Genomic DNA, 19690 nt, shown 5'->3' on the forward strand with positions numbered 1-19690 from the left:
GTTCAGTGTTTTTTGTTTTGCTGTGTTTTTCTCACGCAGGGAGCGCCAGATATTGTGTTTTTTTAGGGATATTCCCGTAAGCTTCTATGATGTAAAGGTGTTAAAAATGTGAGTAACAATAAGTCACCACAAAAAAAAAAAAAAATCGCTTAAAAAAGTACATGAAATTCATGGTGTATTGTACAAGACAAAAACAAACCTGCAAATACCCGTGAGGGAAGCGTTAGGCCTGCGTCACACGAGCACATGGCTGTTTACGCTGCATCTTTACTGTATGAGCATTGTGTTTTTACATGCGCATCGGCAAATTTTACTGTACCTTTTGAACATGCAATTTGAACACAATTGCGTGCGCAAAGAAACGCAACGCTGCTCTCAGCCATTGAAATGGCCAATTAGTAGAATGTTTTCAAGATGTGTTCTTGACTAAATTGCGGACGCCAAAAATACACACGTAAACGAACGCATTGAAAACAATAGATTCCATTTTCTGCATATTGAGCGTGCAGGTTTTTTATGTGCACACATGCGCAGATGTATCCGTCTGGCCTTAGGGGGTGTTACTACATTGTGGAAATTTCTGGCAATTAAAATTCTTGCCAAAATCCGCAGATGTTAATAGTGAATTCCACACATTGTATTGCAGTAAGGGCTTGTTCACACAAACTATATTCTTGCGTGAGTTTTATGTAATGTGCGCAAAACTCGTGCAAATATGAAATCTAAGAATGAAATCTAAGCGCTGCGGAATAAGTCGGCGCTATACAAATAAGGATTATTATTATTCTTTTAAATGGTTTCATTGAAACTAGTGATTCTTTTGCTCACAGCATCGCTGCAAGGTAAGAGATCTCAGCGTGTTCTATCTTTGGTCGTTCCCTCGGAACGCCTCGCCATTGATTTTGATGGGACCTTAAAAGCCATCGCTAGCGCTGTTTAACTGGTGTAATAATGAGTTTTTTTTAATGGCACCATTATTTATAACAGCTTCTGCCATTCACCATGTGACATAAAAAATACATAGCCTTCATTCTGTACCTCACTACAGTTACAACAGTGCCAACTTTTTGCGTTTTATATATGTTTTACTTTTGTACAGTAAAAGCATTTTTTACTTAAAAAACTATTTTACAATAATTTACTAGAACATTTTTATATTTCCATCACTTGAGTGACGGCAAATTGTTTATGGGGCAATATGTATTTTTTATCGCCAGCGTTTCAGGATACATGCAACTTTTTGATGTGTGAATCTTAAGTGTTTTTCTTCACATAGTAAAGCAACATGTGGTGGATTTTTATGTTTCATTTTAACATTCTATTACATTTTTTATATCAGTGGACAATTAAATATATGTAATTAAAACTCAGTCTGTGCACCATGATTTGACATAGAAATGGAGGTCAATACATATAGAAAAATAAAAGAGATATGAAAACCCAAACGCAACGCCTGATGTTGTTATTAAAAGGGAAAAGAAAACCAGAAATGGGCGAAGGAGTCGTAGAGAGTTCAACGTATTGGTTTTTCCTCCAATGGAAGGGCATTTAGCAGACTCGGGTTAGACCCCCTGTAAGGAAAAAAGAAAAGACAAATAACAAGACACAGAAGGGGAAACAAGGATAAAAAAGGAGGGTGGAGCAAAACTCAGTGAGAGCGGTGAAATACTTATGGAGTAAAAAGTGTTTTGAATGATGGAGGTGCTGCAAACCAGATAACGCTCCACCAAGGTGGGCATGAGTATAGCGAAAGAGAATGTGGTAAAATACTGGTGGTGAAGGAGCAACACTCTAAGCTAGTTGAAAGCTAAAGGTCCAAGATGCAATAGGGAAATCACTTCTTTTTTATTTGACAACATAAAGAACCAGCAAGTGAAAACACGTTTTGGCGTCGAGCTCCTCCGTCAGTTCCGCTGCCTTAACCCCTTAATGACGCGGGCATTTTTCTTTTTCCATTTTCGTTTTTTCCTCCCCCCTTTAAAAAAATCATAACTCCTTTATTTATCCATCCACGTCGCTGTATGAGGGCTTGTTTTTTGCGGGACGAGTTGTATTTTTCAATGGTGCTATTTAAAGTACCATATAATGTACTGAAAAACTTCTAAGTGGAGTAAAATGAAAAAAAGACATTTTGCCATCTTTTAGTGCGTCTTGCTTCTACGGCGCACAAATGGCAACAAAAACGACATGATAACTTTATTCTATGGGTCGGTACGATTACTACGATGCCAAACTTGTATAGGTTTTTTTTTACTATACTCCTCTTTTTTTTTTTTAAAGACATAAAATTTTTTTCAATTATTTTCTGCGGTCATTTTGTGCGCGCAATAACTTTTTTATTTTTCCGTCGACGTAGTTGAGCAAGGTTTCATTTTTTGCGGGATGTCCTGTAGTTTCTGATAGTACTGTTTTGGAATACATACGACTTTTTGATCGCTTTTTATTGCGTTTTTTCTGGGAGACAGGGCAACTAAAAAAATGCATTTCTGGTGTTCTTCATTTCTTTTTTCGAACGACGTTCACCGTGCGGGAAAAATTATGTGGTACTTTGATAGTTCGGACTTTTACGGACGCGGTGATACCAAATACATATTTTTAATTTATTATTTAGATTTTTTAATAATAGATATGGCAAAAGGGGGGTGATTTAAACTTTTACAACTTTTTTTTTTTTTCAATTAAAAAAAAACTTTATTAATTTTTTTTTTTACTTTACTTTGAAGTCCCCCTGGGGGACTTTAAGATGCGATGCTTTGATCGCTCCTGCAGTATGACGTAATGCTATAGCATTACGTCATATTGCTTTTTGACAGGCAACCTATGAAGCCACCCCACGGGGACGGCTTGATAGGCAGTCTGCTAAGGCAGCCCTGGGGCCTTTCATTAGGCCCCCGGCTGCCATGACACATGCACGGCTCTCCCGATCTCACCGCGGGGGGGCCGTGCGGGACCCCCGAACATCGTTCGGGGGATTTAAATGCCACTGTCAGAATTGACAGCGGCATTTAAATGGTTAATAGCCGCGATCGGCCGCGCGGCCGCTCGCGGCTATTGCCCGCGGATGTCAGCTGTTATAAACAGCTGATGCCCGCACTGTATGAACAGAGGTTGCATCGCAACCTCTCTTCATACATACCCCGACGCTCCATGACGTACCAGGTACGTCATTGGTCGTTAAGGGGTTAAAGGGGTTGTCCCGCGCCGAAACGTTTTTTTTTTTTTTTCAACAGCCCCCCCGTTCGGCGCGAGACAACCCCGATGCAGGGGTTAAACAAGAACACCGGACAGCGCTTACCTGAATTCCCGCGCTCCGGTGACTTCTTACTTACCCGGTGAAGATGGCCGCTGGGATCTTCTCCCTCGGTGGACCGCAGGGCTTCTGTGCGGTCCATTGCCGATTCCAGCCTCCTGATTGGCTGGAATCGGCACGTGACGGGGCGGAGCTACACGGAGCCCCATTGAGAAAAGAAGAAGACCCGGACTGCGCAAGCGCATCTAATTTGGCGATTAGACGCTGAAAATTAGACGGCTCCATGGAAACGAGGACGCCAGCAACGGAGCAGGTAAGTGAAAAATTTCTTATAACTTCTGTATGGCTCATAATTAATGCACAATGTACATTACAAAGTGCATTAATATGGCCATACAGAAGTGTATAGACCCACTTTGTTTCGCGGGACAACCCCTTTAAATACTGACTGATATGTACAAATAAAGAGTGGAGGAATAATTAACAAAGAAAGGGAAGAAAAAAAGGGGGAGAAAACAAAAATTCATACGCATAATGAAAAATTAGGAATGTATCAATAAATACGATAAATATATAATAAGAATATAAATAGGAATAGTATTAAAATATATAAAAAAAACGGAAATATAAAAGTGAATGTATACATCCGGTATGTATAGAAAGACATACATTTATACAAAGCAAATATCTGTTATAAAATAGGATGAAAACAAACAATGTTGAAAATTACAATACAGCAGATAGACTGAAAATCATGTGGTTGCTTCTGGCTGACCAGAACGACTGCAGAATTAAAATCAATTTACAGCCTATTCGGAAATATAAGATAATTGCTCCACCCTAGAAGATGCACATATAAGTGTGTGTATGTATATGCATAAACATGTGAAAATAGGGATATTACTGCAGATAGTGCGGTGCTCGTTGTACTGCGCTTGTGCACAGTATATGCCTAATGTTGGAAAAACAGGAATTTCCCCTAAAGAGTTACATACTACGTCATTCACATCTGCTAACTTTAATTAACATTGTGGTCAAAAGGTCAAGAATAAACAAGTAACATAACTACCTACATTGTTGTTGTTGTTAGTCGTTCATGACCCTTGGCAACTCCCGCCATGTTTTTTGGTTTTGCAATGCTTCTTTCAGTTGCATGATATCCATGCCAGTGTCAGTTTTGACAGTATCATGTTTTTTGGTGGTCACTGGTCAGGTCTTCTTTTTCCACTGATCTGTCCAAGCATTATAAATTTTTCTAGCAACTCTGCTTGTATTACATGGCCAAAATACGTGAGTCATCTTGCCCTCCAGTGATATATCGAGTCTTATACAATTCAGGACTTCTCTGTTTGTTACTCTCACCTTCCAGGGCATACGCAGCAGCTTTCAGCAGCACCACAGCTCAAACGCATCAATCCAACTTCTATCAGTTTTTTTTTTGGAGTCCAGCTTTCACATCCATACATGGCTATGGGTAAAATGAGGGTTTGACCTCAGAAGGATGAGTCAATCTTGCAGGGATTGAACTTGCAGCCTTCAGGTTGTAGGCAGGAGCTTTCACTCTGCGCCACACAAGGCTTGTATATACTGATATCCAAATTTTGTCCATGATTGGCATTGAGCTTTGCGCCAATGCTATCCTGTTTAATCTCTGGCATAGATTCTCCAGCCTGGTCAATTTTTGAGACAAGGAGGATGAAGTCTTGCACGCATTCTATGACCTTATTGTCGATTTTGATTAGAATTTGCCCATTTTCTGTAGTTGTCATAATTTTAGTCTTCTTTATATTCAGGTAGAGGCCCATTTTTTCACTTTTAGTTTTAATCTTACTAATGGTGAAAAGCTAAGGGTTTTCTTCCAATATGTTACCGATTGCCAAATTAGAGTATCAAGCCGGCTTGGAGAGAGACCAAAACCATACAAGAGGTTGTATGCTCAAATCTTCTCTGATTTTATTACAGACGCATCAATCTTATATACCATATCAAAGAAATGAAGGCGTTCTATGCAAAACAGTGTACGTGTATACTGGACAGTCTGGAATTTCCCATAAAATTTCCATATATTTTTAGATTTTAGAATGACTGAAGTGAAACTTTCTGTACTTGAATTTTAGGGAACCAGATGTTCATCACAAGATACCAGATGTCCACTTATTCACTGTTACAGCATTTAGTATTTTTAGTTTATGCTAAATCATTATGTAAGTGTTAGTTAGAAATCATGTTAGTTATTCATTAACTTTGTATATGAAAAGACAAGATGGAGGTACGTTGGTTCTTATAATCCCTCACACTTACATATCAGCTACTTCAGGTTACGGCCGTTGTCACATACGACCATGCCCAGTTGCAGGCTCAGCGGCGAAAGCCAGAGGTCGGTCTGCTCAGTCAGACCCTGTAACAGCTCGGGGGCCGTGTGCCTCTTGTCACCTAGGCTGAGTAGTTTCAGCACGGCCTGCTGACACTTGCCCACCACTGTGCTGCAGCGCCACACCGACAGCTGGCGACGTGCTGCTCACATTTCCTAATTGAGAGATAGAGGTTGTGTAGGAGGAGGAGGAGGGGGAGGGTTTAGAGGAGGTGGCATAGACCGCTGCAGATACCAGAACTGAGGAAGGACCCGCAATTCTGGGTGTGGGTAGGACGTGAGCGGTCCCAGGCTCTGACTCGGTCCCAGCCTCCACCAAATTCACCCAATGTGCCGTCAGGGAGATATAGTGGCCCTGCCCGCCGGTACTTGTCCACGTGTCTGTGGTTAAGTGGACCTTCCCAGTAACCGCGTTGGTGTGGGCATGAAAGATGTTGCGGGAGACATGCTGGTGTAGGGCTGGGACGGCACACCGGGAAAAATAGTGGCGACGGGGGACCGAGTAGTGTGGGACCGCCGCCGTCATCATGTTTTTGAAAGCCTCTGTTTCCACAAGCCTGTACGGCAGCATCTCCAGGCTGATCAATTTGGCAATGTGCACACTTAATGCTTGAGCGTGCGGGTGTGTGGCGGCGTATTTGCGCTTGCGCTAGTGACAGCTGGATGCTGCGCTGAGAGACATTGCTGGATGGGGCCGAGGACAGCTGAGGTGAGGGTGTGGGTGCAGGCCGGGAGGCGCTCGTGCCTGTGCCCTGAGAGGGGGGTTGGATCTGAGTGGCAGGTTGGGGCACAGGAGGAGACGCAGTGGTGCGACCCATAGGGGGTTAACGGCCTTCGTCCCACCTTGTGGGGTGCTTGACCATCATATCCCTGTGCATGCTGGTGGTGGTGAGGCTGGTACTGGTGGCTCGCCGGTTGATCTTGGCGCGACACACACAAAAAACATCCACACCTTTGAAGACCTAGGCCTCTGCAGGGTGGCTTGGCGCGAGGGGGTGCTTTGGGAAACAGTTGGGGGAGACTTCGCTCTGGCCCTGACTCTACCCCTGCCCAGCCCACTGCCTCTTCCAACCTGTCCTGCTGCTGCACTTGCCTCCCCCTCTGAAGACCTCTCCTCAATTGGCTTAGCGAACCAGCTGGGGTCAGTCACCTCATCGTCCAGCGGCTCTTCCTCCGAATCCTCTGTGTGCTCCTCCCTCGGACTTACTGCCCTTACTACTACCTCACAGATAGACAACTATGTCTCTTCATCATCGACCTCCTCACCCACTGAAAGCTCTTGAGACAGTTGCCGGAAGTCCCCAGCCTCATCACCCGGACCCCAGGAACTTTCCAATGGTTGGGCATCGGTCACTACAAACTCCTCAGGGAGGAGAGGAACCATCTTTTCCCAATCAAGGCAGGGGCCCAAGAACAGTTTCGGGGAGTCTGTCTGCTCATCAGAATGTGTCATTTTCATGGAGTGAGGAGGCTGGGAGGAAGGAGGAGCAGCAGCCAGAGGATTCAGAGTTGCAGCAGTGGACAGCGTAGAAGACTGGGTGGTCGATACATTGCTGGATGCATTTTCTGCCATCCACGACAAGACCTGCTCACACTGCTCATTTGGTAATAAAGGTCTACCACATGGACCCAAAAATTGTGATATGAAGCTGGAGATCCCAGAAACTTGCCTCTCTCCTAATCCCGCATCAGCCGGCTGTGATTCACCTGGACCAGGAACTCGGCCTGTGCCCACACCCTCACTTGGACCTCAGCGTCTTCGCCTGCGTCCACGGCCACGTCCTCTAGGCCTACCCCAACCACTCAGCATGGTGTATTACGAATAGAGCAGACACAGAGCGGTCTGAATAAATATGCAATTAGTGGCGTGCAGTTGGAGGCTGACAGCGATAACGTTACGCACACTGCAGTCTGCAAAAAATTATACGCTACGCTGCAAAAAGGCCTAACTGGCTAATAGTGAGCCACTACAACTCCCAGCGGTCACGCAGTAAAATGCACATGGTCACAGGTAGCCCTAAGAAGGAGGTTTTTTTTCAGATTTTTTTGAAAGAGCCAACAGCCTAGATAGCGTGTATATGTCTTTCCCTCTATCAGCAGCTGTGGCCGTACACTGTGTGTGAAGTAGACGGGACGCTCAGAGCGGTGTAAAAAAATATGCAATTATTGGCCTGCAGTTGGAGGATCACAGCGGTTATGTCACGCACACTGCAGACCGAAAAAATTATATGCTAGGCTGCAAAAAAGGCCTAGCTGGCTAATAGTGAGCCACTACAACTCCCAGCAGCCATGCAGTAAAATGCACACGGTCACAGGTAGCCCTAAAAAGGAGCTTTTTTGGGGTACTTGTTGACAGGATTCTACACTAGCACTGTCCCTGCCTGACCAGTACTGCCCCTATACTCTGTATAATTGACTGCAGACTGAGAACGCAATAGTTTGCACAGCCCAAGATGGATAAAAAAAATTGTGCAAAACTGCTCCCAGCAGCCACAACAGTAATGCACACGGTCAGATGTGGCCCTAAGAAGGACCGTTGGGGTTCTTGCAGACGCAAACAGTAGCCTAACAGTCTCCCTATAGCAGGAACAGCAATCTCCCTAATCTCTGCGAGCGTGTGTCTGAGGCGAGCCGCGGGCGGGACTGCTTTACATACTCGGCGGTCATTTGATCTCGCCAGCCACTCACTGCAGGGGGGTGGGATAGGGCTGGAACGTCACAGGAGGGAGGAAGTTGTAATGCCTTCCCTGCATGTCTATTGGCCAGAAAATGGCGCAAAACATGCAGGGAACGAAATGGAATTGACTCGAGTACCGCGTGGTGCACGTCTCGAGTAACGAGCATCTCGAGTACCCCAATACTCGAGCAAGCATCAAGCTCGGACGAGTACGTTCGCTCATCTCTAATATATATATATACTGTATATATATATATATATATATATATACTGTATATATATATATATATATATATATATATCTCCTATACATTCCACTCAGATAGAGGTATACCTGTATTATGGAAGGACAAAACTATTACATCAGAGAATTCCAGCTGTGAGCCCAGTGGTAATGTACTGTGCATAACTGCATACTTACGCGGGCGATCATGCGCAGTACACCTCTTATTACTAGTTTGTTTATATTTCCCGTGCCATCGCTAACAATTACTTGGGTACCCGCAGCCCGTACACAATGCAACCGTAATTGTGGATATCCACGATAAAATTTAACATGCTATGTTCTGTTTTCTGCAAATAAATTACGTAATTCCGACACGTTAATGTGAACTGTATTGTGTAATCCCATGCATTTCATTGATCTGTATATTACCACAGATCAAACGCATGCGGAATCCACAATTCTTATCCGGTTGTCTGATAAATAAGTAGATCCCTACCTATTTATACCATTGAATAATGGCGATCATGTGACCAAGGACCGCATACTGCAACCCTTAGATAAGAAATTTCATCTCCCGTCATGCATACAATCCATGAATAGAGATTAATCTTTAACTTTTTTACAGTTCAATCAACTCAAAATATACATCCATCCTGATCAAACACACAGCTCTACTCCATCCATCTTGATCCCCACACGTTACACACACAAGTCTATTCTGTCCATCGTGATCCCCACAAATCAAATACACACTGCTTCATTTATCCTGATCCCCCACACATCACAAACACACCTCTACTACTTCCATCCTGATCCCCACACATCTAACATAGCTCTGCTACTTCCATCCCGATCTCCAAACATCACACACAGCTCAACTCCATTCACACCGATCCCCAACATTACACATACAGCTCTAATCTACTCATCATGATCTCCACACATCACACACACACAGCTCTACTCCATCCATCCTGATCCCCCACACATCACACACACGGCTCTACTCCATCCATCCTGATCCCCAACACATCACACACAGCTCTACTCTATCCATCCTGATCCCCCACACATCACACACACAGCTCTACTCAATCCATCCTGATCCCCCACACATCACACACACAGCTCTACTCAATCCATCCTGATCCCCCACACATCACACACAGCTCTACTCCATCCATCCTGACCCCCACACATCACACACACAGCTCTACTCCATCCATCCTGATCCCCACACATCACAAACACAGCTCTACTCCATCCATCCTGATCCCCCACACATCACACACAGCTCTACTCCATTCATTATGACTCCAAAACATCACACACAGCTCTACTCCATCCATCCTGATCCCCCACAGATTATACACAGCTCTACTCCATCTATCCTGATCCCCACACATGACACACAGCTCTACTCCATCCATCTTGATCCCCACACGTTACACACACAAGTCTATTCTGTCCATCGTGATCCCCACAAATCAAATACACACTGCTTCATTTATCCTGATCCCCCACACATCACAAACACACCTCTACTACTTCCATCCTGATCCCCACACATCTAACATAGCTCTGCTACTTCCATCCCGATCTCCAAACATCACACACAGCTCAACTCCATTCATACCGATCCCCAACATTACACATACAGCTCTAATCTACTCATCATGATCTCCACACATCACACACACAGCTCTACTCCATCCATCCTGATCCCCCACACATCACACACACGGCTCTACTCCATCCATCCTGATCCCCCACACATCACACACAGCTCTACTCTATCCATCCTGATCCGCACACATCACACACACAGCTCTACTCAATCCATCCTGATCCCCCACACATCACAAACACAGCTCTACTCCATCCATCCTGACCCCCACACATCACACACACAGCTCTACTCCATCCATCCTGATCCCCACACATCACAAACACAGCTCTACTCCATCCATCCTGATCCCCCACACATCACACACAGCTCTACTCCATTTATTATGACTCCAAAACATCACACACAGCTCTACTCCATCCATCCTGATCCCCCACACATTATACACAGCTCTACTCCATCCATCCTGATCCCCACACATGACACACAGCTCTACTCCATCCATCCTGATCCCCACACATCACAAACACAGCTCTACTCCATCCATCCTGACCCCCACACATCACACACACAGCTCTACTCCATCCATCCTGATCCCCCACACATCACACACAGCTCTACTCCATCTATCCTGATCCCCACACATCACACACACAGCTCTACTCCATCCATCCTGATCCCCACACATCACACACAGCACTACTCCACCCATCCTGATCCCCCACACATCACACACACAGCTCTACTCCATCCATCCTGATCCCCCACACATCACACACAGCTCTACTCCATCCATGCTGATGCCCACACATCAGACACAGCTCTACTCCATCCATCCTGATCCCCACACATCACACACAGCTCTACTCCATCCATCCTGATCCCCCACACATCACACACACGGCTCTACTCCATCCATTCTGATCTCCACATATCCCCCACACAGCTCTTCTCCATCCATCTTCACCCCACACACACAGCTCTACTCCATCCATCCTGATCCCCCACACATAACACACACAGCTCTGCTCTATCCTTCCTGGTCCCCCACATATCACACACTCAGCTCTACTCCACCCATCCTGATCCCCACACATCACACACACAGCTCTACTCCATCCAGATCCCCACACATCACAAACACACAGCTCTACTCCATCCATTCTAATCCCCCACACATCACACACACACAGCTCTACTCCATCCATTCTAATCCCACACACACATTACACACACAGCTCTACTCCATCCATCCTGATCCCCCACACATCACACACACACAGCTCTACTCCATCCATTCTAATCCCCCACACATCACACACACACAGCTCTACTCCATCCATCCTGATCCCCACACATCACACACACAGCTCTACTCCATCCATCCTGATCCCAACACATCACACACACAGCTCTACTCCATCCATCCTGATCCCCCACACATCACACACACACAGCTCTACTCCATCCATTCTAATCCCACACACACATTACACACACAGCTCTACTCTATCCATCCTGATCCCACACACACATTACACACACAGCTCTACTCCATCCATCCTGATCCCCCACACATCACACACACAGCTCTACTCCATCCATCCTGATCCCCACACATCACACACACAGCTCTACTCCATCCATCTTGATCCCCGCACATTACACACACAGCTCTACGCCATCCATCCTGATCCGCGCACATTACACACACAGCTCTACTCCATCCATCCTGATCCCCGCACATCACACACAGCTCTACTCCATCCATCCTGATCCCCGCACATCACACACACAGCTCTACTCCATCCATCCTGATCCCCGCACATCACACACAGCTCTACTCCATCCATCCTGATCCCAGCACATCACACACCCAGCTCTACTCCATCCATCCTCATCCCAGCACATCGCACACACAGCTCTACTCCATTCATCCTGATCCCCGCACACCACACACAGCTCTACTCCATCCATCCTGATCCCCCACACATCACACACACAGCTCTACTCCATCCATCCTGATCCCCACACATCACACACACAGCTCTACTCCATCCATCCTGATCCATCACACACACAGCTCTACTCCATCCATCCTGATCCCCCACACACACAGCTCTACTCCATCCAGATCCCCACACATCACACACAGCTCTACTCCATCCAGATCCCCACACATTACACACACAGCTCTACTCCATCCATCCTGATCCCACACACATTACACACACAGCTCTACTCTATCCATCCTGATCCCCCACACACATTACACACACAGCTCTACTCCATCCATCCTGATCCCCCACACATCACACACACAGCACTACTCCATCCATCCTGATCCCCACACATCACACACACAGCTCTACTCCATCCATCCTGATCCCACACACATTACACACACAGCTCTCTCTACTCCATCCATCCTGATCCCCCACACATCACACACACAGCTCTACTCCATCCATCCTGATCCCCACACATCACACACACAGCTCTATTCCATCCATCCTGATCCGCGCACATCACACACAGCTCTACTCCATCCATCCTGATCCCAGCACATCACACACACAGCTCTACTCCATCCATCCTGGTCCCACAACATCACACACACAGCTCTACTCCATCCATCCTGATCCCCACACATCACACACACAGCTCTACTCCATCCATCCTGATCCCCACACATCACAAACACAGCTCTACTCCATCCATCCTGATCCCCACACATCACACACACAGCTCTACTCCATCCATCCTGATCCCCACACATCACACACATAGCTCTACTCCATCCATCCTGATCCCCACCCATCACACACACAGCTCTACTCCATCCATCCTGATCCCCACACATCACACACACAGCTCTACTCCATCCATCCTGATCCCCACACATCACACACACAGCTCTACTCCATCCATCCTGATCCCCACACATCACACACACAGCTCTACTCCATCCATCCTGATCCCCACACATCACACACACAGCTCTACTCCATCCATCCTGATCCCACACACATTACACACACAGCTCTACTCCATCCATCCTGATCCCCCACACATCACACACACAGCTCTACTCCATCCATCCTGATCCCCACACATCACACACACAGCTCTACTCCATCCATCTTGATCCCCGCACATTACACACACAGCTCTACGCCATCCATCCTGATCCGCGCACATTACACACACAGCTCTACTCCATCCATCCTGATCCCCGCACATCACACACAGCTCTACTCCATCCATCCTGATCCCCGCACATCACACACACAGCTCTACTCCATCCATCCTGATCCCCGCACATCACACACAGCTCTACTCCATCCATCCTGATCCCAGCACATCACACACCCAGCTCTACTCCATCCATCCTCATCCCAGCACATCGCACACACAGCTCTACTCCATTCATCCTGATCCCCGCACACCACACACAGCTCTACTCCATCCATCCTGATCCCCCACACATCACACACACAGCTCTACTCCATCCATCCTGATCCCCACACATCACACACACAGCTCTACTCCATCCATCCTGATCCATCACACACACAGCTCTACTCCATCCATCCTGATCCCCCACACACACAGCTCTACTCCATCCAGATCCCCACACATCACACACAGCTCTACTCCATCCAGATCCCCACACATTACACACACAGCTCTACTCCATCCATCCTGATCCCACACACATTACACACACAGCTCTACTCTATCCATCCTGATCCCCCACACACATTACACACACAGCTCTACTCCATCCATCCTGATCCCCCACACATCACACACACAGCACTACTCCATCCATCCTGATCCCCACACATCACACACACAGCTCTACTCCATCCATCCTGATCCCACACACATTACACACACAGCTCTCTCTACTCCATCCATCCTGATCCCCCACACATCACACACACAGCTCTACTCCATCCATCCTGATCCCCACACATCACACACACAGCTCTATTCCATCCATCCTGATCCGCGCACATCACACACAGCTCTACTCCATCCATCCTGATCCCAGCACATCACACACACAGCTCTACTCCATCCATCCTGGTCCCACAACATCACACACACAGCTCTACTCCATCCATCCTGATCCCCACACATCACACACACAGCTCTACTCCATCCATCCTGATCCCCACACATCACAAACACAGCTCTACTCCATCCATCCTGATCCCCACACATCACACACACAGCTCTACTCCATCCATCCTGATCCCCACACATCACACACATAGCTCTACTCCATCCATCCTGATCCCCACCCATCACACACACAGCTCTACTCCATCCATCCTGATCCCCACACATCACACACACAGCTCTACTCCATCCATCCTGATCCCCACACATCACACACACAGCTCTACTCCATCCATCCTGATCCCCACACATCACACACACAGCTCTACTCCATCCATCCTGATCCCCACACATCACACACACAGCTCTACTCCATCCATCCTGATCCCACACACATTACACACACAGCTCTACTCCATCCATCCTGATCCCCACACATCACACACAGCTCTACTCCATCCTGATCCCCACACATCACACACACAGCTCTACTCTATCCATCCTGATCCCACACACATTACACACACAGCTCTACTCCATCCATCCTGATCCCCACACATCACACACACAGCTCTACTCCATCCATCCTGATCCCCCACACATTACACACACAGCTCTACTCTATCCAACCTGATCCCCCACACATCACACACAGCTCTACCCCATCCATCCTGATCCCCGCACATCACACACACAGCTCTACTCCATCCATCCTGATCCCCGCACATCACACACAGCTCTACTCCATCCATCCTGGTCCCACAACATCACACACACAGCTCTACTCCATCCATCCTGATCCCCACACATCACACACACAGCTCTACTCCATCCATCCTGATCCCCCACACATCACACACACAGCTCTACTCCATCCACCCTGATCCCCACACATCACACACACACAGCTCTACTCCATCCATCCTGATCCCCCACACATCACACACACAGCTCTACTCCATCCATCCTGATCCCCACACATCACACACACAGCTCTACTCCATCCATCCTGATCCCCACACATCACACACACAGCTCTATTCCATCCATCCTGATCCCCCACACATCACACACACAGCTCTATTCCATCCATCCTGATCCCCCACACATCACACACACAACTCTATTCCATCCATCCTGATCCCCCACACATCACACACACAGCTCTATTCCATCCATCCTGATCCCCAACACATCACATACACGGCTCTACTCCATCCATCCTGATCCCCACACATCACACACACAGCTCTACTCCATCCATCCTGATCCCCACATCACACACACAGCTCTACTCCATCCATCCTGATCCCACACACATTACACACACAGCTCTACTCTATCCATCCTGATCCCCCACACACATTACACACACAGCTCTACTCCATCCATCCTGATCCCCCACACATCACACACACAGCTCTACTCCATCCATCCTGATCCCCACACATCATACACACAGCTCTATTCCATCCATCCTGATCCGCGCACATCACACACACAGCTCTACTCCATCCATCCTGATCCCCATACATCACACACACAGCTCTACTCCATCCATCCTGATCCCCACACATCACACACAGCTCTACTCCATCCACCCTGATCCCCCACACATCACACACACACAGCTCTACTCCATCCATCCTGATCCCCACACATCACACACACAGCTGTATTCCATCCATCCTGATCCCACACATCACACACACAGCTCTACTCCATCCATCCTGATCTCCACACATCACACACACAGCTCTATTCCATCCATTCTGATCCCCACACATCACACACACAGCTCTACTCCATCCATCCTGATCCCCACACATCACACACACAGCTCTACTCCATCCATCCTGATCCCCACACATCACACACAGCTCTACTCCATCCACCCTGATACCCCACACATCACACACACACAGCTCTACTCCATCCATCCTGATCCCCACACATCACACACACAGCTCTATTCCATCCATCCTGATCCCCACACATCACACACACAGCTCTACTCCATCCATCCTGATCTCCCCACACATCACATACACAGCTCTACTCCATCTTCCTGATCCCCACACATCACACGCACAGCTCTACTCCATCCATCCTGATCCCCACACATCACACACACAGCTCTACTCCATCCATCCTGATCCCCACACATCACACACACAGCTCTATTCCATCCATCCTGATCCCCACACATCACACACACAGCTCTACCCCATCCATCCTGATCCCCCACACATCACACACAGCTCTACTCCATCTTCCTGATCCCCACACATCACACACAGCTCTACTCCATCCATCCTGATCCCCACACATCACACACACAGCTCTACTCCATCCATCCTGATCCCCACACATCACACACACAGCTCTATTCCATCCATCCTGATCCCCACACATCACACACACAGCTCTACCCCATCCATCCTGATCCCCCACACATCACACACACAGCTCTACTCCATCTTCCTGATCCCCCACACATCACACACACAGCTCTTCTCCATCCATCCTGATCCCCCACACATCACACACACAGCTCTACTCCATCCATCCTGATCCCCCCACACATCACACACACAGCTCTACTCCATCCATCCTGATCCCACACATCACATACAGCTCTACTGCATCCATCCTGATCCCCCACACATCACACACACAGCTCTACTCCATCCATCCTGATCCCCCACACATCACACACAGCTCTACTCCATCCATCCTGATCCCCCACACATCACACACAGCTCTACTCCATCCATCCTGATTCTCCACACATCACACACACAGCTCTACTCCATCCATCCTGATCCCCACACATCACACACAGCTCTACTCCATCCATCCTGATCCCCACACATCACACACACAGCTCTACTCCATCCATCCTGATCCCACACATCACACACACACACAGCTCTACTCCATCCATCCTGATCCCCACACATCACACACAGCTCTACTCCATCCATCCTGATCCCCCACACATCACACACAGAGCTCTACTCCATCCATCCTGATCCCCACACATCACACACAGCTCTACTCCATCCATCCTGATCCCCACACATCACACACACAGCTCTACTCCATCCATCCTGATCCCACACATCACACACACACACAGCTCTACTCCATCCATCCTGATCCCCACACATCACACACAGCTCTACTCCATCCATCCTGATCCCCCACACATCACACACACAGCTCTACTCCATCCATCCTGATCCCCCACACATCACACACACAGCTCTACTCTATCCATCCTGATCCCCCACACATCACACACAGCTCTACTCCATCCATCCTGATCCCGCACACATCACACACAGCTCCACTCCATCCATCCTGATCCCCCACACATCACACACACAGCTCTACTCCATCCATCCTGATCCCCACACATCACACACACAGCTCTACTCCATCCATCCTGATCCCCCACACATCACACACACAGCTCTACTCCATCCATCCTGATCCCCCACACATCACACACACAGCTCTACTCCATCCATCCTGATCCCCCACACATCACACACACAGCTCTACTCCATCCATCCTGATCCCCCACACATCACACATACAGCTCTACTCCATCCATCCTGATCCCCACACATCACACACACAGCTCTACTCCATCCATCCTGATCCCCCCACATCCAGCAGGAATCCCAACCAGCACAGTAAGGCCGCCTGCATGCGGCGGGATTTCCGCCACTGAAAGCCTGCATAGGAGTGCATTACAATACGCACTCCTATGCAGACGGCCGCAGTTCGGCCGGAAATGTCACGCGGCAAACAAACTGTGGCACGGCCTATTCCTGTGTGGGGCTCGCAGAGCTCCGCACAGAAACCTTACTCACCCGGCCTCCGGCTCCAGTCCGCGCATGCGGCCGCTGCCCGGCAGCCGGCACATGAAAGAGCCGGGGCCGCCGGGCGCGGGTGAGTACGCGCTCGTTCCTGCAGGCGCTCGGGTCGGGTCCTGCGGCGAGAATCCTCGCTGCCGGATCCGAACCGCTCGTCTGCAGGCGGCCTAAGTGTCCTGTACACACTGATCACCCTCTGGTCATGTGATCCCTGACTCCTCCCACACAGGTGATCACATGACGGTGACATCATTATAGGTCCTGGAAGCACCATGCTGCTGTATGGCTCTGCAGGCCTTTGTGTCCCCCTATGTCAGGTTAGTGGCGGAGGAAAAGATTGACCCCTTCAGGACCCCTAGGGGAGCTCAGGATTAACCCCTTCTGGAGCCCTAGGGGAGCTCAGGATTAACCCCTTCAGGACCCCTAGGGGAGCTCAGGATTAACCCCTTCAGGACCCCTAGGGGAGCTCAGGATTAACCCCTTCAGGACCCCTAGGGGAGCTCAGGATTAACCCCTTCAGGACCCCTAGGGGAGCTCAGGATTAACCCCTTCAGGACCCCTAGGGGAGCTCAGGATTAACCCCTTCAGGATTTATATCCGTCCCAGAACCTCTGACCAGCGTCCTGTTCTTAAACCTGCTTTTTTACGTGAGTGTGATTGTTTATGTGAATGTAATGCTTCACATCGTGATACGTGCGAAAATGAGAAGTGAACATCATGTTTCAATAGGGTTCATCATCGCAGTCATGTGACCCACGCCGGCATACGAGTACAGCGCGAGGCTTTACTGACACATCGGAAATAACGGAGGAGAGTCTCACCGACCTGCAGAAGTACAGAACGCGCAGCAGTTGTTGTCGCAGCGTCGCTACAAGAGATAAATCGCCGTATAAACGCCGCGCCATAAATAACGGCTTCTGTTTCCGTGTCAGTTCTGTCCTCGTTGAGCGCACATAATCCGCCGTGTAAATCCGCCGGGCGCTGCGGTGATATTAGAGGAACGTCACTTCTCTTACTTGTAGGTTTAGATGTTTTTGTCCCCATAAATATATTTGGCGCAGAACAGGGGGCTTTAACCCCTTAGAGCCCTCTTACACTGAGCGATTATCGTTCAGGCGGTCGCTGGATCGCGGGGATCTGTTCCGTGTAAATGGTGTTGGCGACTGAATGGCGAACGATAGTTAATCATTTAGTTTCTACAGGCAGAAAAATCAGCCGCGTGCGTGATAAGCGACGCCCGTTCACTGGGAATGGAGGCGGGCGGGATGACCACAAGGGCCAAGCTGTCCTTCACTGAGCGATACGTTTACATGAAGCACGATTATCACTGCGACGGCTGTTCACTGGGGGGCCTGAATGTAGACTAGTAGCCGCCCACCGCTCCCCACTATTCATGCCCGCCCTACGCGACCCTGTCCGGCGCCGCACTGTGTGATACAATACATGCTGTCCTGCCTGCCAAGGGTTCCCTCATCCCCTCCGGGTGAAGCCCTGCCATCATGATGCACCGTGCTGCTCCTC

At 48.3% G+C, this 19690-nt stretch overlaps 1 pseudogene; it reads left to right on the forward strand.

Annotated features, from left to right (window-relative positions):
• Positions 1–19690, forward strand: part of LOC136628733 (zinc finger protein 585A-like) — a 71688-nt pseudogene that overhangs the window by 23936 nt on the left and 28062 nt on the right.

Source organism: Eleutherodactylus coqui, chromosome 5 (genome assembly GCF_035609145.1).
Source record: "Eleutherodactylus coqui strain aEleCoq1 chromosome 5, aEleCoq1.hap1, whole genome shotgun sequence".
Classification (NCBI taxonomy): Eukaryota; Metazoa; Chordata; class Amphibia; order Anura; family Eleutherodactylidae; genus Eleutherodactylus; species Eleutherodactylus coqui.